The sequence below is a fragment of the Agelaius tricolor genome, unplaced genomic scaffold (genome assembly GCF_023055355.1).
Source record: "Agelaius tricolor isolate 1412-34295 unplaced genomic scaffold, bAgeTri1.0.p SCAF_43, whole genome shotgun sequence".
NCBI lineage: Eukaryota > Metazoa > Chordata > Aves > Passeriformes > Icteridae > Agelaius > Agelaius tricolor.
Genome location: NW_027269303.1, coordinates 2,804,231 through 2,824,301, shown reverse-complemented (window position 1 = coordinate 2,824,301; position 20,071 = coordinate 2,804,231). Strand labels below are relative to the sequence as shown.

Below are 20,071 nucleotides of genomic sequence, written 5' to 3'. Positions count from 1 at the left end.
CGGCTGGGAACGGCCCCTGTGCCGTGGTGCCCACAGCAGCCTTGGGGCTCTGTGCCCCATGGCCTCCCTGCTGGGCAGCCTCTGCCAGCTCCTGCAGAGCCCCTGGCACCTGTGGGGCTGCACAGACAGCCCTGCCCCGGGCTCTGCCGGCCTCTGGGCCAGCAGAGAGGCAGCCAGGGCTGGCCATGGCCGGGAACAGGCCCTGAGCCCCGCAGGAGGATGGAGCTGGGCCACAGCCAAACTCAGCCCAGGCCAAAGCTGGGCTCAGCAGCCAGGGCTGCCAACACATGGGCACAGAGGCTGGCACTGACAAATGTCCTGGGCCCCCTCCCTGCTCTGTCCATGCCACCAAGGGCACAGAGCAGCCTCCTCTCTGGGCCACTTGCCTGTTTGCAATGCCTTGCACAGGCGCTGGCCCTGCCCCACAAGGCCTGGCCTGAGTCCTGCCCCTGCACGCTCAGCCAGGCTGAGATGGACACTGATGGTTTCTGGGCCAGGCTCTCGGAGCCCAGCCCAGCTCCCTGCAAGCTCTGCCAGCTGCCCTGAGCTCTGGGCAGCACCAAGGGCCTCTCTGAGCCCAGCCCAGCCCAGCCGGCTCTGGCCCCACAGCTCTGCTCAGGCCAGGCTGCTCTGGGCCCTGGCCCCACGGCCTCAGCCCCTGCCAAGGGCACAGCAGCAGCTGCAGCTGCCACAGGACTCAGCCCCAGCCATGGGGGAAGGTGCTTGGCCAAGGCCAAAGGAGGCTCCCTGGCTGCCCTGCTCCCCTCGGCCTGAGGTGCTGAGAGCTCTGCAGCCCCTGCTGCCATCCCATCTGCCCAGGGCAGCACAAGAGCCCCGGCCTTGGGACCCTCAAGAGCTGCTCCTGCTCCAGGCCCAGGGCCCGTCCCAGAGCTGGGGCAGCCTCAAAGCTGTGCCCATTTCTGTTCATTGCTGCTCTGTATGGGATGGATCCTCAGCCACTTGGAGTTGATGATGAATTTTATTACTCCAGAGGCCTCTTCTTTCTTGAGCTCTTCACTTCAGGAATTCACTGAAAAAGGCTGACAAACATATTTGCAAATCACCCAAACAAGACAATCCCCTGGGAATAATTGAAGTTTTCACTTTTTCTGTGGTTAATTAGTCTGATTTCAGAAGTGTATTTAAAGTGAATTTGCAATATTGAAAAGAATGAAGAGAGAACTATTTTGTCCTGTTAAGTTTTCTTTTCCTGTGTATAGATTGATATCAGCAATGTCCAGTTGGTATTGAACCCCAGCATTTTGTAATATGGTCTGAACAGAAATTAAAAGCAAGACTTTTCATTGCTGCCAATCAATCACAATTTATCCCTGCCCTCTCACCACCATTTCCATCATCCAGCCCTGGCACTCAGAGCAGCTGAGGAATGGAGTCACATCCAGGGGTGTCCCAGGGCTCAGGATTTGGGCCAGGTCAGTTCAATCTCTTTCTTGCTGATCTGGACGAGGCCATTGAGGGCACCCTCAGTCAGTTCCCAGGTTAGCCCAGGCTGGGTGGGAGTGTGGCTGTGCTGGAGGGCAGGAAGCTCTGCAGAGGGATCTGGACAGGCTGGAGCCATGGGCCCAGGACAATGGGATGAGGTTCACCAAGGCCAAGGGCCGGGTCCTGCTCTGGGCTCACAACCACCCCAAATCCCTGGCTGTGCCTTGCCCCTGATCCCCCCAGCCTGTCCTGTTTCCTTCATCCCTCCTTTGCCACGGACTCTCTGGGACAAGGGAGCTCTGCTCTGGGGATGGAGGGAGGTGCAAGTGCCACCACTGGATTGGGAACCACAACTCATCAGGTTTGTGTCCTTTGGGGGTCAGGAACTGCTGAGACTCAGAGGCACAGAAAGTTTCTCCTCATGGCCTGGAGACCCCTGTTGAACAGGACACCATTTAATAACAATCACGCTCTTCTCTGAGCTATGTTCAAAGTTCCAGCAGTGTCTGAGGAGTCCACCATCCACAAGTGATTTCCATACTAAAATTAATTTCAGACAAATGTGGTTCTGTGACAGATATAAAAACAATGAAGTTCTTGTATCAGGATGCTCGTCCTGGAGTGGGGGAAAAACAGCTCCTGATTTGCAAAGCTGTCAGTGGTGGGTGGAGAAGGGAGGTCAGGCTGCTCTTGGTGTTGAGGAAATGCTGAAACCAGCCTGACTCATTTCATCTCCTCCTGTCCTGGCTGATCTCCCCTCTTTCCCCTTCCACCCATTGGCTTTTGTCTCCCACCAGGCCCCCGGTGAAGAGCCTGGCTCTGTGTTCTCCATCCCCTCCTCGCTGGCACTGCCAGGCTGGGATGAAGAGCCCCTCAGCCTTCCCTGCTCTGGGCTGGACAAGCCCAGCTCCCTCAGCCTCTGCTCACAGCCCAAGGGCTCCAGCCCCACCTTGGAGGCCCTTCCCAGACCCTGCTCCAGCTGCCAGACATCTTTCCTGCCCTGGGCAAACCAACCCAGGCCACAGTGACCTGGATAATCCCCGTCCTTGATGTCCTGGTCACACAGCCCTGGCCCCTTGTGCCCATGTCAGGCTCTGGGGTGGATCCTGTGGAACATCCTTTGGTGGAGGCTGTGGCTCCAGGTGGGCCGGGGGGATCCCGGGGGACAGGGACCCCGCTGGGCATGGACAGCATTGGACTTGTTGGGAGAAACTGTGAGGGGGAGCTGGGGCAGAGTGACCAACCCAGTGACCTGACACAGCCCCTCTGGGATATCACACAGCCCCTCTGGGATGTCACAGCCTGCTCTGTGAGCTCACAGCCCCTTCTCTAATGTCACACAGCTGGTCTCTGATGTCACAGCCAACTCAACGATGTCATAGACTGCCTCTGTGATGTCAGACATCTGCCATGTGATGTCACAGCTGGCTCTGTGATTTCGCAGAGGGAGTCTGTGATGCTGTAGCTTCTCCATGACCTCACAATACCCACTCTGTGATGTAATAGCCCACTCTGTGACCTCATATTACCAGATTATCAATTGCCTACACCAGGTGAGCTCACACCTGGAGCTTGTTCTCCACATCCCCAGGCCTATGGAAACCACACAGTGCCCATTGTGTGAGAAGGGGAACTGGAAGTTCAGCAGCCTCAGGGTCCTGCCAGCTCAGCCAGGCCCACTGGAACATTGGGGTCCACGACCACCAGGGACCACCAGAGAGACCCCCAGGACAGAAGAACACATGGGTAAAGGGGAGGGGAAATATGCTAATGATTTTGGGGAAATGATTATCATACGTGTGTTTAGTCCAGGACAATCAATGAATATGTGAGCAAAATACAGAAAATAAACAGAAACTTTCCTGTACTCAGCATTCACAGCTTTGGGAGGAGCTCTCCCCCGTGCATCCAGCTGAGTGAAGAATGCTGCTTCTTAATGCTACACTGGGGTTAAGGAGTTTTCTGTTTCACTGAATTTTTGGTAACACTCCCACTCCCAGGGAAAGCTCTGTCTGCTGTTGTTCACAGAAAGAGAAGGGTTGGGGGCAGATGTGGGGCTCAGAGGCTGCCTGGGGCACAGTGACCATGAAATAATCAAGTTTTCAATGTTCTGTGAAAGAAGGAGGGGCAGCAACAAAACTTCTGCACTGGAATTAGGAAGGGCAGACTTTGGCCTGTTTAGGACGCAGATTTGGGGAGTACCGAATCAGGTACTGATATTTTTAAAAAGAAACAGCCCTTAAAAACAAAGGGGTCCAGGAAGGGTGACACATTTCAAGAAAGTAATCTTAAGGGGGAAGAGCAGCCTGTCCCAGTGTGGCAAAAGATGAGCTGGTGAGGAAAATGACTGTCCTGGCTCCACATGGAGCTTTTGTGGGAACTCGGGAATGAAAAGGGTACATGAACTTTTGACAGAAGGTCAGGAAACTTAGGAAGTGTTTAAGAATGTTGTTAGGTTATGCAGAAAGAAAAGTTCAGATGTGAAAGCTCAATTAGAGCTTAACCTGGCCACTTCTGTGAAAAATAATAGAAAATGTTTCTATAAATAAATTATTATCTAACGATAAGATAAGGAGAACCTCTACTCTTTTTTGAGTCCAGTGGGGAATACAGTAACTAAAAATAAGGAAAAGGCTGAGCTACTTTAAACTTGTTTCTCTCAATTTTCAGTGTTAGGACAGGTTTCCCTCAGGACAAGTGTTCTCCTGAGCTGGTAGATGGGCACAGGGGGCAGAACAGCCCCCTGGAATCCAGGAGGAAGCAGCTGCTGACCTGCTGAGCCACTCAGATGCTCATAGGTGTGTGGGATCAGATGGGATCCATCCCAGGGGGATGAGGGAGCTGTGGATGAGCTCCCCAAGCTGCTCTCCATCATTTACCATCAGTCCTGGCTCAGCAGGGAGGGCCCAGAGCACTGGAGGTGCCAGTGTGAGCCCATCCCCAGGAAGGGCTGGAAGGAGGAGCTGGGGAACTCCAGGCCTGTCAGCCTGACCTGGGTGCCCGGCAAGGTTATGGAACAGATCACCTTGAGTGCCATCACAGGGCACCCACAGGATGGCCCAGGGATCAGAGCCAGCCAGTGTGGATTTCAATATCTGCATTGATGGTCTGGGTGAGGGGATTGGGTCCAGCATCAGCAAATTAGCAGATGACACCAAGCTGGGTGTGAGTGTGAATCTGCTGGAGGGTAGGAGGCCTCTGCACAGGGCCCTGGACAGGCTGGATCCAGGGCCCAAATCCAACAAGGTGAGGTTTAACAAGTCCCAGTGCCAGGTCCTGCACTTTGGCCACAACAAGCCCTGAAGCCCTACAGGCTGGGGACAGAGTGGCTGGAGAGCAGCCAGGCAGAAAGGGACCTGCAGGGACTGATGGACAGCAGGCTGGACATGAGGCAGCAGTGTGCCCAGGTGGCCTAGAAGGCCAATGGCTCCTGGCCTGCATCAGGAATGGTGTGGCCAGCAGGAGCAGGGCAGGGATTCTTCCCCTGTGCTCAGCACTGCTTGGGCAGCACCTTGAGTGTTGTGTCCAGTTCTGGGCCCCCTAGGGTGGGCAAGAGGAAGAAATTTGTGCAAGGAAAGAGTAAAGAAAGCAAAGGTTCATCCAAGGAAATGCTCAGGGCAGTTTGGGGGTGGCTGCCAGGCAGCCCTGGCTCTGAGCAACAGCGTCTGCAGTGGCACAGGAAACTCCCAGCTGATGGGAACAAACTTTCTGGCTGAGTGCAGAGGCCAGGACAAAGCTGAGTGGTTTCCCTGGTGTCCCCCAGGCCTTGCTGGCCCCAGGGGTTGATGGCATTTGTGCTCCCTCAGGTTCATGTCCCCACAGCAACAGCATGGGGGTGCTGCCCCTGCTGTGTGCAATGCAACCAGGGGCTGCTGAGGCAGTGCTGCCGTGTCTGTGCCTGCAAGGATGGGGCACCTGTGTGAGCTGGGGGAGAGGCCAGGGCTGCAGAGGGGGGATGTTGTTGGCAGCTGCATGAGGACGCTCTGGGACGCTGCCCTGGGCTGTGCAGCACACTGGGCATGGATCAGCTCCTGCTCTGCTGCTCCTTCCCGTCTGCCCCAGGGCCCTTGCAGAGCCCCAGCCATGCTGTTTGCCCCCAGCCTGCCCACGGCCAGCCTGGGGCTGCTGACGGGGGTTTCTGTGCTGAGCATTGGCCTGGCCGTGTTCTTGAGAGAGCCTGGGCAAGGAGCCTGGAGCCCCCAGGGCCTGGCCTGAGGCATCAGCGCTGCCCCAGCAGTGCCCATGGCCTGTCCCTGCTGCAGCCCCGGCACTGCCACCCCCAGGGCTGTGCCCGGCCCCGAGAGCACTCAGGCCCTGCAGCAACACCAGGGCCACCAGGGCAGCGGGGCAGGGCCACGGCAGCAGCACTGGCAACACCAAGTGCTGCTGCTGCTGGGCACAGCTGCTGGGCCAGCACTGATCTGCCCCAGCTCTGCACACAGACATTGCTGCTGCAGCTCCAGACATGGCAACAAAAGGGCATCTCTGCAGAAAACTCTGCTGGGAGATCCTTTAGTTCCTTTAAAGCCACCAAGAGCGCAGCCCCTGATTGACACAGTCTGTGGCCACAGGGAAGGTGGAGAGAAACAAAATGAGAAATGGCACAAACACTGACATTCCTGGTGGACAACATTTAAAAAAAAGTAAAATAAAGAAAAAGAACCTCCAAAATGAAGCCGAGAAGAAGTATCCAAGATGCCTTTTATTACAAGTGATTTACAGAAATTGGCCAGCAGTTTAATGTTTCTGAAACCATCCAGTCATCAGACTCCATACTGCAGCCTTGAGCTCCTGGTTCCTCAGGCTGTAGATGAGGGGGTTCAGGGCTGGAGGCACCACTGAGTACAGAACTGACAGGGCCAGATCCAGGGATGGGGAGGACATGGAGGGGGGCTTCAGGTGAGCAAATGTACCAGTGCTGAGGAACAGGGAGAGCACAGCCAGGTGAGGGAGGCAGGTGGAAAAGGCTTTGTGCCCCCCCTGCTCAGAGGGGATCCTCAGCACAGCCCTGAAGATCTGCACATAGGAGAAAACAATGAACAAAAAACAACCAATTGCTAAACACACACTAACAGCAATAAGCCAGATTTTCCTGAGGTGGAATTTGGAGCAGGAGAGCTTGAGGATGTGTGGGATTTCACAGAAGAACTGGCCCAGGGCATTGCCATGGCACAGGGGCAGGGAAAATGTATTGGCCGTGTGCAGCAGTGAATAGAGAAAGGCACTGGCCCAGGCAGCTGTTGCCATGTGGGCACAAGCTCTGCTGCCCAGGAGGGTCCCGTAGTGCAGGGGTTTGCAGATGGACACGTAGCGGTCGTAGCACATGATGGTCAGGACAGCAAACTCTGTTGTGATAAAGAATAGAAAGAAAAAGAGCTGAGCAGCACATGCAGTGTAGGAGATGTTGCTGGTGTCCCAGAGGGAATTGTGCATGGCTTTGGGGACAGTGGTGCAGATGGAGCCCAGGTCAGCGAGGGCCAGGTTGAGCAGGAAGAAGAACATGGGCGTGTGCAGGTGGTGGCCGCAGGCTACGGCGCTGATGATGAGGCCGTTGCCCAGGAGGGCAGCCAGGGAGATGCCCAGCAAGAGGCAGAAGTGCAGGAGCTGCAGCTGCCGCGTGTCTGCCAATGCCAGCAGGAGGAAGTGCCTGATGGAGCTGCTGTTGGACATTTGATATGCCTTGGCATGGGGAGCTGTAAGAAAAGTAATCATGGAATAGTTGGGTTTGGAGAGGGCTTGAAATATCCCAGCACAGCCTGGGGGCACTTTCCCCCCACTGCCTGCCCAGGGCTCTGCTGCCTGGAGCTGTCCCTGCCAGCAGCTGCTTCCCTGTGCCCAGGGCTGGGCCCTGCCAGTGCTGCCAGAGCCCAGCCCAGCCCTGGGGGCTCAGCTCTGCCCTGCAGAGCCCTCCCAGCTCAGGCACTGCCCAGGGGCTGCTCTGGCTCTGCAGGCTCTGATGGCAACATCAGAGCAACCCTGAGGAGGCTGGAAAAGCAACACTGATGCTGCCTCTAAGGGGCCCTGTGCTGATTTCTGTCACTGCCTGGTTTATTCAGATCAGAGAGAATTTTTTTTATTTTTCTCAGCCTCAACGGAAAGATTAATATCTATGTGCCATTTCCAACCCAGAGCAGTAGTGTATAAAAACAGGATATCCACTTTTATGTAGCCCCTGCCTTGCTGTGCTCCCTGTATAATCTACTTGGAAATGTTCTGCAGTTCAATGCCATGCTGGGAACAGCCCTGAACAATGCAGCATCCTCCCCACACAAGGAGAACACTTCCAAGCCTCACCAGCTGTCTCCTGCCACCCAGATCTTGTCCCGCAGTGCTGGGAGCAGCTGCCAGGGCTGGCTGAGAGCTGTCCCTGGCAGGCAGCAGAGTCCCTGCCCCAGCACAGCGCCCTGGGCTGCAGGACCCTGCTCTGCAGGACAGCCCTGGGCACCCCTGGCTGCTCTGCACAAGAGACAAGCAGAGAATGCACTCACAGGCTCTGCAGGCATTGGCATGTTCCAGCTTGAGGAGATGGCTCCAGGAGCTGCAGCTGCATTGTCCTGCAGCCAGAGGTTCCTGTGCCAAGGGCTGGCAGTGATTGTGCCCCAGGCACTTCTCAGCCCCTTCCCAGCCCTGACTGATTGAAGCTCTCTGTGCCTCTGGGCTGTGCCCGGGCTGGCTGCAGGCAGTGCCCCAGCCCTGCTGGGCTGGCACAAGAGCTGCTCATCAAGAGAAATGTGCTTTTGAAGCTCTTCTTGGTCACCAGGAGCTGCCTCTGTGCCAGGAGCCCAGCCCAGCTCAGCAGCACAGACACAGCACAAGGACTTTAATCAGCCTCTGGGGCTTTGTGCTCAGGCCATGAACATCAGTCCCTGAGAGGGAGATGAAGAAACCTCTCCAGAGCTCCAAGGCAGAATCCAACTCCAAAGTTTCTTGGACTTCTAATGGGTCCCACTGAGGGACACGACTGAGCAAGTGTCCCCAGGCCCCAGGCAGAGCAGAGAACTGCAGGCAGTGATGACAGGTGGGGACAAAGAGAAGCCAAGTCTTGGTGCCCTGGGGCACAGCAGGGTCTGTGCCAGCAAGGGCTGGGAGGAGACACCTTGTCCTGAGGCCCTGGGGCCTCCTGGCACAGCCCCAGCCAGGCTGGGCACTGTCAGCCCCTTGTGCTGCCCTCAGCATCCCCCCCTAGCCCACATCCCAGTGGCCTCAAGGATCTGCTGCAAGGAGTCCCTGGGGAGCCTTGCTCAGCAATGGCCCTGGGGGCTCCTGAATGCTCCCTGCAGGGACTGCAGCTTTTTCAAAGGACTTTGGCTTTGGCTTTGGCCTTGGAGTCTCTGAGAGGTTTGTGCAATCATGGCCTCCAATTATCTGCTTTAACAAGTCCCTTGAGAGCTCTGTACTGACACTCAATAGGACTCATTATTGAGCTTGAGATACTCAAGGTTTTTTAAGGTGTTTTGGATTCTCCTTTGCACACTGAGTCTCTGAGAAGTATTTTGTGCCATCCTGGCCTCCAATTCTCTCTTCCTTGGAGTCCATGAGGAGCCTGTGTTGGGATGGACTTCAGTTGAACCCATTCATGCTTTGAGACACTTTGGGGTTTTCTTCTGACTTTGATTCCTGGAAAAGTTTGTGCAATCTCCTCTCAGGCCCTGAGGTTCAAGGGCTCAGCTCCAAATTCACCACAGGGCTCATGAGGATCAAGCAAGTCCTGACAAACCATGGCTCTGCCTTGATTTTCCTCTTGTCTAGTCCAGTTCAGCAGGAAGGTTTCCTTTTACAGTTATGGATGGTATAAATAAGAGGCTTGACTAAGCCAATGTTCAAGCAGCAATCAATTGATTAATTAATATGGTAAAGTATGAGCAATACAGCTCTGGGTACAGTCGGGGAAGTTTTCCCTCCAACTGCACACCCATAGTTGAGGCTTACGGGTATTTATAGGGGTACTCATCAGCTTTCTAAGAAGTTTCTATTCCAATTCTTACTCATCAGCAGTTTCTATTCCCAATTTTTAGATCACAATTCTATGTACTATTGTGATTTAGCTTTTCTCAGGATGTATCCCAAAAGGAGTATTCCCAGATGGTGGTGGTCCGGTTTCCAAAAGAAGAAAGATGAATCCCATCTGGTGAGGTCCAGCTCTCCAGATGTGGGTCCATGTTTTGATTGCAAAGACTATAAATCTAACAACAATCTGGTGATGTCCAGCTTCCCTTGGTTGAAACTATAAATCCTTGAGGTGGTGTTCATCTTCCTTTCTCAAGCTGTTTTTCTCTGCTTTATTAAGGCGTGAGATAAGCTTGTTTCCTTTATATATATTCCAAAGCTATAGTTTCAAGGATACAAGCAATGTTCCAAAATTATACTTCAAAAGGTTATTATTGCAGAACTCTTTAAGGATTAACTACAAGCAAGAAGCAACATTCTTAATGCTTTAATGCCAATGCTCCTAAATCAACCAAGGTTAATTGCAAGCAAAAGATGGGTTCAAAGGACTTCTTCCTTGCTTTACTTTCCTCAGTTATTATTAGAATTCACAGCTCTCCCATTGTCGGTCTCCACACATATCGCAATCACAAATACACACGTTGCCTGTGTGTACCTGACACGACACACAGCTTTGTATTTCACATCCCCCGTGTCCCCCTGTGTTCCCCCGGGCAGGGAGCTGCTCTGGCCCGGGATGGCCGGGCCCAGCCGCGGGGCCTCGCCGGCAGCGGGCAGGAGCCGGCCCGGGCTGCGGGACACGGCGGGGGTACCCGGCTGCAAAGCAGCTCTGGCTCCCGCCAGGGAGCTGTGGGCAAGGGGCTGCAGCCGTGCGGGAGGAAAGCCGCTGGGCCAGCCCCTAACGCTGCCCCGCAGAAAGGAAGGGCAGGAGGAAGCTGACAAATGAGCTCGGAATGTGGCAGTGCAGAGATGAAGGGACAAGTGCCCTTGGGGGCCGGGGGTCGGGGCCAGCCCTCGGGCACGGCTCCGAGCGGCTCCTGAGCCGGCCTAAGGGCTGCCTGTAAGGATTGCAGGCGGCAGCCCAGAGCAGCAGCGCCGGCAGTGCCGGCCGGGCCCCACGGCCATCTGCCCGTGCCTTCGCAGCCCGTGAGGGCCGCGGGCTCTGCAGCGCCGCTCCTGCTCCCACAGCCAGCCCGGAGCCTCAGGGCTGCCCCGCAGGCGCCGCGGCAGCAGCAGCGGCCTCAGGGCCCGGCCCGGGGCTCGATCTGCTCAGCCCGGGGGCAGAGCCACAGCAGGGGGGAAGGAGCTGAAGGAGCACCAGGGAGCCCGGGGAGAGACAGGCTGGGAGACAAGGCTCTGCCTATAATTTTAACAGTTTTTATTAGCCTAAAACTATATACAACTAACTTAATAACTATATACAAGTAAAAAGTCAAGTTTCTTATGACAATTGTCACAGGCGTTTCTCGCTTTGGACAAGATGTCCCAGGTCGAGCATTGGCGCTGAGTCCTTTCCAGCTGGCCGGGGGCTGTTGATGTCTGGCGGGGCTGCAGAGGCTGCTCGAGCCCTGGGGCCCATGAGACCTGTCGAGGAGCTGTGCCTGGCTGTGCTCTCCTGAGGCGGCAGGGCCTGGGCGTGAAGGGCAAGGGTGAGCCGCCACAGGTGCTGGCCCCAGCGCACCAGGACTCAAGCTCTTGTCCCACACTGGGCATGGCCATTCTCCCACGTTACTCCAGCTCCAAGCTCAGTTGCCCCATGTGCCAGTCCTCCTGCTCCATTCTGCCCCTTCCTTCTTACCCCAGACACAAAATACCCACGCTACATTACCCAGCTCTGTACACAGAGCCCTGCTCATCCCCCAGCTGCCACCCTGCAGATAATCAGCCCCCTGTCATCATTGACCCCCTTGCCCTGACAGGGCCATACCTGACGCATCCTGTGTCCTGATCGCCGTACGATGCTGGTCATTACGGCCCCTCGAGATGTGTCCATCACCGTGCAGCAGGGTCACACTGGGCTGAGGAGGAGAGGGCAGCTGGCTGCAATGCAGGGCCCAATCCAGCACACCCCAATAATCCTACTCAGGTCCCTCTGGAGACTGAAGGCACAGATTCCCCCTGGACAGTCAGCAATGCCATCAAGCCTCAGTCACCATTCTGTGTCCCCACCTTCATCACACCTACCTTGTTGTGTACCAGGAGACGCTGCAGCTGTGCACTTGTATGTGGGGAAGCCTTGATGTTCTGCATCGTGGAGCTGCTGCTCTGATGGTCCCCAGAGCTCTGTGGCACACGGGGACACTGGCACGGACCAGCGGCCTCCTGTGGGATGGGGCAGAGGACACTCAGTGCCCAGCCCTGTGGCATGCAGGGCATCACCCTGCTGTGCCAGGGAGGGCACTGGCAGTGCTGCCTGCAGGGGCATGTCCCTGCCAGCTCCTGTCCACCTGCTGCAGGAGCCCCAAGCCCATCCCACCAGGCTGCATCTGCTGGCTCTGTCCCCATGGCCACGTGTGCTGGCCATGGCACCAGGCAGGTCCCTGTGCACAGGACACCAACTGGCAGGAGCTGGGCTGTCCCAGCTGCAGGGATTGGTTTTGGAAACTCCTTTCACAGGAGGCACCCAATCCCCGTCTGTAGGATTGACGGGGGTAGCACGGTCAGGACGAATGGAGACGAGAGATCTCCGAAGCCAGGTCGTGGACGGTTTATTGCAAAGGGCATGGATGCAGGGCCCTGCTTGGAGCTGCCAGCCACAGCTCAGAGCAGGCCTGAGAGAAGAGAGGGGTAGAGAGGATGAGAGCGTAAGAGAGCAAAAGCATAAGAGAGTAAAAGGGGTATGAGGATAAAAGGCAAGAGCTAAGAGACAAGAGGTAAGAGGTAAGAGCTAAGAGCTAAGAGCATAGAAAAGTAAGAGCCAAGTTCCCGTTACAATACAATAAATCATCTTCTGTGTTGAATATTCTGATTCTCACTTAACCAATCTAGTACAACATACAAATCCTATAGCATTTCCATACAGCCTATAAGAATCACTACATTACCATACTGTGCTACATTTTAAACCCTAAAAACTACTCTTTGGACCCCTTCTGCCAAGCTGGCAAGGTCTGCTGGGACCCTTGGACCTGCCTGCAAGCAGAGGGTCTTGTTTCATCAAAAGGGGATTACCTTCAGCCGGCCACACCGTTGTATTCCCGTTGTTCAGTAACTAAGGGATCTTGAAGCTTGCTTTCATTTCAATCTCGCTTATAGTTTCCATATTCTCAAAATCTTTTGCCAGGCAATCATATTTATAAGGCTTTCCTGTTTCATCTTCCCCAACTGCCCTCCAAGCCTGAGCTCAGACTGCAAACAGATGCAGCTCATCAGATGTGCTTTCAGCAGCCTTGGGACAGAGAGATGGGCCAGACAGGGCAGTGCAAGGAAATGAATGCAAAAGCCCCCAGCCCTGGGGCAAGCACTGGCCCTCCACAGCTGCCCTCTGCTCCCCTGCCCTGCCCCGTCCCCCCAGGCTGCTCTGCCCCAGCCCAGGTGCAGAGCCCTCCTTGCTGTGTCAGGGCTGCTCTGCACCCCAGGCACTGGGGATGTGTCCTCAGGGCCCTCACCTTTGGCTGGGCGGTGGCTCCTTGCTGGGGGGCATCGGCTGCAAATACGGGAGTGTCTCGGGGTACCTGGGGAGGGCAGGAGTCACAGGGGTGTGACAGGGGACAAAGAACCTGTTCCTGTTGGAGGCAGCCCCCCCAAAGCCATGGGATTGTAGCCCATGGCATCCCGCTGCCTGTAGCCCTTGGGATGAGCCCCACAGTCCCTGCTGATGGGCAGGGCTGCAGAGGGGGCTCCCCACATCAGCCCCTCCCAAGCAGACACTGTCCCCCTGTGCCCAGCACAGCGGGTCACTGCTGGCACCCATCTCCCCCCATGCCAGCCCCGCTGCCCCCGAGGCACTGGTGCTACTCACTGGCCAGGAACCTGCACGCTGAGCATGCGGTCACAGGACAGGCACGAGAAAGGGACTGGCAGCTGCCTAAGGAGGGTGAGGGAAGAGGGCTGGCTGAGATCCTGGGGCCACAGCCCAGCAGCACACAGGCAGCAGCTCCCTGCAGCAGCCAGCTGCTGGGCAGCTCACTGCACAGGGGCACGGCCATTGCAGGGTGAACCGTGGGCTCTTGAGCCTGTTTCTCCCCATCCCCAAGGTGCTGGCTGATGCCAGGTGAAGGGCACAGGCACCCATGCCACCATCCCAAGCAGCCCCTGCAGCGCTTTCAGCCCCTCTCTGGCACCAAAGCTCCCCCGTGTGCACGGCCAGGAGGGCAGGGCACGACCCAGCCCAGGGCATGGTGTGTGACAGCCCTGCCTGTTGCCATCGCTGTCCCCAAAGCCATCAGAATCTCCATTGCACTCACTTCTTAATCCCAGCAGCGTTTTCACGCAACAGCCTGTGTGCAGGAGTCAGGGCTCTGCATCTGGGCTCACCGCTGCAAAGTTCCCGTGTTTGGACAGACTCAGAGGCTGTGCCCGGGGCGCGCGGGGCTCGAACGTGGGGCTCGTGGGGCGAGCGGGGAACGGACACGGGGACGAACGGCCCCGGTGCTTCAGTTGCAGCGGCGGCAGCGGCGGCAGCAGCAGCGGCAGCAAAAGCAGAGACGCTTCAACATTCCTTCTCTTTTTCTTTCTGTTTTTGTTTCTCTTTCTCTCCCTTTCCCGCGGTCGGGCACCCTTCTCTCGGGGTCCCTTGCCTTGCGTCCCTCTCCTCTCCCCGCCTCCCTCTCCCCTGCCGGGCCGGGCCATGCCCCCGGCCCGCCCCCGGCCCCGGGCGGGGCTGCCCCGTGCCCGGCCCCGGCCGTCCCGCAGCGCTCTCGCCTCCGCCTAGCTCTGGCCGTACTGGCGGTGGAGCTGCTGGGCGGGCGTCAGTGCCTGGTGCGGGGGCGGCATCGTCGCCCTTCGGCTCCGCCTGGCCCGAGCCCGGCCCCGGACCCGACGCAGGGTCCAGTCCCGGCCCCGGCCCCGGCCCCGTCCCCGGCTCCTCCCGGGGCCCGCGGAGGACACAGGCGGGGCAGCCGCTCCCGCCGCCTCCGCTGGGGCTTCCCCGGCCCGAGCTCCGCCGCTCGGCAGCGCGGCCGCCGGCCCCGAGCCTCCCGTGCCGCGTTCCAAAGAGCGAACGCCCGGGCATGGCCGGCCCGGGGCGGCTGAGGGGCGCTCGGGGGCCGTTGCTGGCCCCGGGCCGAGCGCTGACAGCCGCGTCCCGCCCGCAGGGAAGGCGCACGAGGCCCTGCAGGAGCGCTACCGCCTGGGTTCGCTGCTGGGGCGCGGAGGATTCGGCAGCGTCTTCGCGGCCACGCGGCTCTCGGACGGCGCCCCGGTGAGCGGCGGGGCCGGCGGCGGGCGCAGGAGGAGGGGACGGAGGAGGAGGAGGAGGAGGATGGGGCTGGGCAGGGCGGGCGGCGAGCTGAGCCCGCTGCTGTCCTTGGCTTGCAGGTGGCCATCAAGAGGGTGCCACGGAACCGCGTCCGGCACTGGGGCGAGCTGGTGAGTGAGCGGGGCCAGCGGCAGCAGCCGGGGCTGCCGGGCGGGGATGAGCCGGGGCCCGGCACGGTGGAAGCCGCCAGGACGCCTCGAGGGAGAGCGGGCGTGGGTCCAGCGCAGGGCGCAGAGCATCCCGGGCTGGCTGAGGGCTCCCCAAGCCCCGGCACGGCATCGGCCCCACTGAGGGCATCGTGCTCCTCCCGCAGCCCGACGGCAGCAGGGCCCCGCTGGAGATCGTGCTGCAGGCCAAGGTGTCCACTGGCTTCCCTGGTGTGGTGCAGCTGCTGGAGTGGCTTGAGCTGCCCAACCACATCGTGATGGTGCTGGAGCGGCCAGAGCGGTGTCAGGACCTGCAGCGTTTCATTGGGGCACGGAGGTTCCTGCCCGAGGAGGAGGCGCAGGCGCTGTTCCGCCAGGTGCTGGAGGCCGTGCGGCACTGCACCAGCTGCGGGGTCCTGCACCGTGACATCAAGCCCGAGAACATCCTGCTTGACCTGCACACCGGGAAGGCCAAACTGATCGACTTTGGCTGTGGCACCTACCTGCAAGACACAGCCTACACCCACTTTGCAGGTGAGCCCATGTAAGGGTGTACTCCTGGTCCCGGGATCTCATGGCCCAACATCTCCCAGCCCAAGCTGGCTGTGGCAGAGGGGATTCTCCCTTTTGCTGCCAGTCAGGGGACTGAGTCTTCAGCTGAGTTGCTTTAGAGCAGGGCTGGGTGGGGAGCCATCTTCCAGCCCTGCTGGCAGCCTTTGCCAGCCACTCTGCCCAGGACTGGGGCTGAGCTGGGGCAGCCAGCCCGACCAAAACCCCCGTGGGTGGGGGTAGCAGAGATGGGGGCGGAACCTGTGCCCCAGCCAGTTTGGTGTGCAGGCAAGAGGAAGGGCTTGGACTGATCCACTCTCCCTGTTTGCCTTGGCTTCCTAATATTTTTGGGGCAATGCAGGCAGGGAGGATAAGGGCATGTTTTTTCCCCAGCATGGAGAGGGTTTTTCCTTTACAGGTCAGGGTCAGGCTTAGCTAGGGCTTCCTCTGCCCTCTTCTGACACCAGTGGCTTCTTTTCCAAGCCTAAGTTTGTGCACAAGTCCCGGGTGCTGGCGAGAGGGCAGTGGTCACCCTGTGTGCCACTGCTGCAGGCCCCGCAGGCCCAGGGATGCTGGGGCCAGGCTGTGGGAGCAGCAGCATCCCCCTGCTGAACTCCATCTGTATTCCATAGGAACACTGTCCTACAGCCCCCCGGAATGGAACGACTTTGGCTGGTACCATGGCGAGGCAGCAACGATCTGGTCCCTGGGCATCCTGCTGCACCAGATGGTCTGCGGGGAGCACCCGTTCAGGAGGGGCCGGAACCTCAGCTGGGGCCAGCTCCCGCTGCCACAAGGGCTCTCTCAAGGTGGATCCTCTTCTCTGGGCACGGGGGGAATCCCAGTGGTGGGAGCCAGCAGCGGGCTCGTGAGCATCCCGCTCTGGCAGCTGCTGAGGAGGTGGCACATGTCCTGCTCTCCTCCAAAACAGGGAATTGATGGGAAAGTTTAGGCCCAACCCTGAGCGCATCCAGAATGGCCTGGCCATGGGAATAGTGGGACAAAGCAGACAGGAGCCTTCTCTGGCTGACCGGCAGTTTCTGCTTTCTCTTGCCAGAGTGCAAAGATCTGATCAGGTGGTGTTTATCCGTGAACTCCTTGGACAGACCCACATTAGAAGACCTGGTCTGTGATCCTTGGGTGCAGGATATTCCTCTGCCATAGAAGAAGGGAGAGAGCCACAGGCACACTTTGATCCAGGGCCCTGGTAAGTTGCAGCTCCACACATGCCGTGGCAATGAGAAGCAGAGGAAGCCAGACCTTTTTGTGCTGCCTGTGTCACTGCACCGGGGCCATGGGATGGGCACACGCAGCCCTTGTGCTGGAGCTGAGCTGCTCTGCCCAGCACTGGTGGCCGCCATCCAAGCTGGTTTTGCTTGTGCTGGTTCCCTGACAGCTGGGGCCCTGGGCAGAGCCCTGAGAGCCTGGTCCCCCCCCAGGGAAGGAGCAGGAGCCCCTGGAGAAGCTGTACCGGGTGGGGATGCTGCTGCTGCTGCTGCTGGTGCTGCTGCTGCTGCTGGTGCTGCTGCTGCTGCTGCTGCTGCTGCTGGAGACAGCCAGGATGACATCAAGGATGACAAGCTCTTCCTCAGCCTGGCCACTGGAGGCTGAAGGTGATGGACTTTGATTCTGGCACCTTCTTCAAAGCCAAACTCCACAGGGAATTTGCAGATGAGTCCCCAGCTGGGTGAATTTTTCCAGATTTGGGCACGGCCCAGCCTGGCTGGGAAGCAAAGGTTCCCCCTTTGCTGGGGCAGATGCAACTCATCCTTCAGTCGCTGCCCAGCTGCTTTTTGGCAGGGCTGGGGGGATGGGCTGGGCTGGGTACAAAATGGGAGTGGGCTCCTGGCCCTGCCAACAGCCCCCAGCAGCCACCGTGCCCCGGGCTGGGGCTGGGGCTGGGGCTGGGGCAGCCAGCCCGACACAAACAAAGCCCCATGGTGGGAGCAGAGGTGGGACTCCAGAACCTGTGCAGGGGCTGCTTTGCTGTGCAGGCAAGGAAGGGCTTGGGCTGCTCCACTGCCTCGTTTGCTTTGGGATCACGGTGATTTTGGGGGGCAGTGCAGTGGGGAAGAGAGAAAGTGTGGGCTTCCCTCAGCCATGGCTGGGTTTTTCCCTACCATGGAGGAGTTGGGCCTTCCTCAAGGCCCTGACAGAGATAAGAGTTTTTCCCGTTTTTCTTGTTTTCCCTTTTTGCATCTAATCTCTTTTCAAGAATGTGTTGTTTGTTTTTCCAGAGGAAGCGTTCTAGGTGGTCCAGTGTGGATGGGGAAGTGCTTGGGAGCAGCTGTGGCGTGGATGGGCCGTGCCCTTGGAGAAGGCTGAGGCCATGGTTTGGGAGCAGCTTTTCTTGCAGCCGTGGCTGGCGTGAGGTGGGTCCCTGTGTGCTTGGCAGGGTGGGATCAGAGCTTTTGGGAGATGGCAGCGAGCACAGGAGCATCCTGCTCTGGGCAGCTGCTGAGGGCTGGATGTGCCGTGGCTGGCTGCAGGCTGGGCACATGTCCTGCCCTCCTGCTCTGCTGCCAAAGGCAGCAGGGATGGGCAGCTCTGGGCACAGCTCTGGGCACAGCCAGCACAGCCTGGGCCCCGCAGGCCTTGGCACAAGGGCACAGGAGCCCTCAGCTGACGGGCGGTTTCTGCTTTCTCTCCTTGCAGCCGGGCTCTGTGGCTGCTGAGGCTGCTCTGGGCTCTGCCAGGGCTCTGCTGGGCTCAGCCCTGGGCCCAGCTGGGCTGGCTCTGCCCTCACATTGCTCTGACAGCTCTGCATCAGACGAGCCCATTGCGAGCACAGCGCCTGAGCTTTCTGCTTTGGCAGTGAGTGAGACTCTGCTGCAGGCCCAGAGATTGCAGCTGGGGACACACATCCAATTGGCAAGGACCCAAACTCTCCACAGTCCCAGCTGAACGCCTGGATCTGCACAGGCTGTTTTGTCTGTCCCATTCTTCCTTCTTGATTGGCTGGAATTGTGCAGTTGCACTTTCTTCCTCCTCTAGCAGTGCCACGAGTGGGCCAAAGCTGGCGAGTGGGCCGTGCTCCTGAGGCAGTGCAGTCTGGAGCTGGTGGATGGAGAATTGCCCTTCTGCACTGCCAAACCAGAGCAAAAAGCCCTAAGTGGGACTTTGTGTCTTTAAGAAATCCCTGACAGTTTCAAAGGGAATGTGCAGCTCCTTCCCAGGCTGAGAAGGAAGGGCATCTTCTAAAGGATTTGGGGCTTGACAGAGTTTCCATTCCCAGTCCTGCTTGCAGCTGGAAGGGCACAAAGCAATTTCTTCTTGCTTTGATCACAATTTCAAATGGCAATGTTGGAAAAAAAAGCCCAAAATCTTTTAAAAGGCTGCTGAGATCAGTAAGATGGATCCATGGCATCAGCACATTTACAATGTAAATAACTGAGTTCTCTTTTTCAAAAGATCATTTACCTCTTAATGCAAAGAATGTAACTTTGCATTTATGTTTTGTTTTTTTCACTAATATTATGTTATGTTTTTTCTCTAACACTTGGATTTTATTCTTATCTTTTACAATTTACCTATTTTTTTCCTTTTTCCTTTTTTTTCCTTTAAATAGAAAACCTGTCCTATAAAAGGAATGTCCTTTGCTCCTGGTTCCTGTGTGGAGCAGCTCCCTTCCTGCTGGCTGAGCTGCTCAGGCAGAGCCCGGCAGCTCCTGGCCCTGCAGGGCTGAGGCTTTTCCCCGTTGCTGGGCACAGACTGATGGAGCAGCACTGCTGAACACGGGCACACAGAGGGACCAGGAGCAGCTGCCTTTGGCCACCTGAGGCTCCAGGGCCCAACCTCTGAGCAGCCAGGGCTGGAAGAGACTGGCAGGATCTGATCCCTGACTCTGGGCCAGGGCTGCACAAATGACCCCACAGCAGCAGCAGCAGCAGCAGCAGCAGATGGAGCTGACTTTCAGCACAGCCCCTGCCCCTGTTCCCTCCCGTGTGCAGCGGTGTCACAGCAGCCTGAGGCACCTGGGAGCCCCCAGTGCCAGCAGGGACTTGAGATGGCAGCCCTGGGCTCCTGGAGGCTGTGCAAGGAACGGAGCTGGGCACTCCCTGTCCATGGGGAGCTTGCAGATGGAAAAGGCTGCTGTGCCCAGGCAGCTCCAAGGGCACAGAAAGGAGGCTCTGGAGCACTGGATCTGTGCCAGTGCCACAGTCCTGGGCAGCAGCCAGCCAGCCCTGGGGGAACAGAGGGCACAGCACGAGGGACAGAAGCAGGCAAGGGCAGAGACTGGAGAGAGCCAGAGCCAGGAGCAGGAACAGCTGCTCCATTGCACTCTTGGAGAAAGCTCTTGGATGGTTCCAAGCGCTGAAAGGCGTGAAGGGCAGAGAGGAGGCCACAGCAAACAATGCTCCTGTTTGCACAGCCTCCCCTCTCTGTGTCCCAGAAGGAATTGCATGGACTGTGCTCTTCTCTCCGAGTCGTCTCGTTCAGCATGAGCAGCTCAGCACCAGGAGCTGAAGGAGCTGAAGCCTCAGGCCGCAGGAGCTGGGCAAGAGGAGACTTTCTGAGCAAATGAATGCTGCTAACATGGACCCAGCTGAATGCAGTGGATAGAATC

At 57.7% G+C, this 20,071-nt stretch overlaps 1 protein-coding gene and 1 pseudogene across 1 annotated transcript in view; one reads left to right on the top strand and one right to left on the bottom strand.

Annotated features, from left to right (window-relative positions):
• LOC139604077 (zinc finger protein 420-like) overlaps nucleotides 1–20,071 on the bottom strand; it is a 249,072-nt gene that overhangs the window by 208,506 nt on the left and 20,495 nt on the right. The window lies entirely within an intron of this gene.
• Nucleotides 13,376–16,668, top strand: LOC139604057 (serine/threonine-protein kinase pim-1-like; annotated as a pseudogene).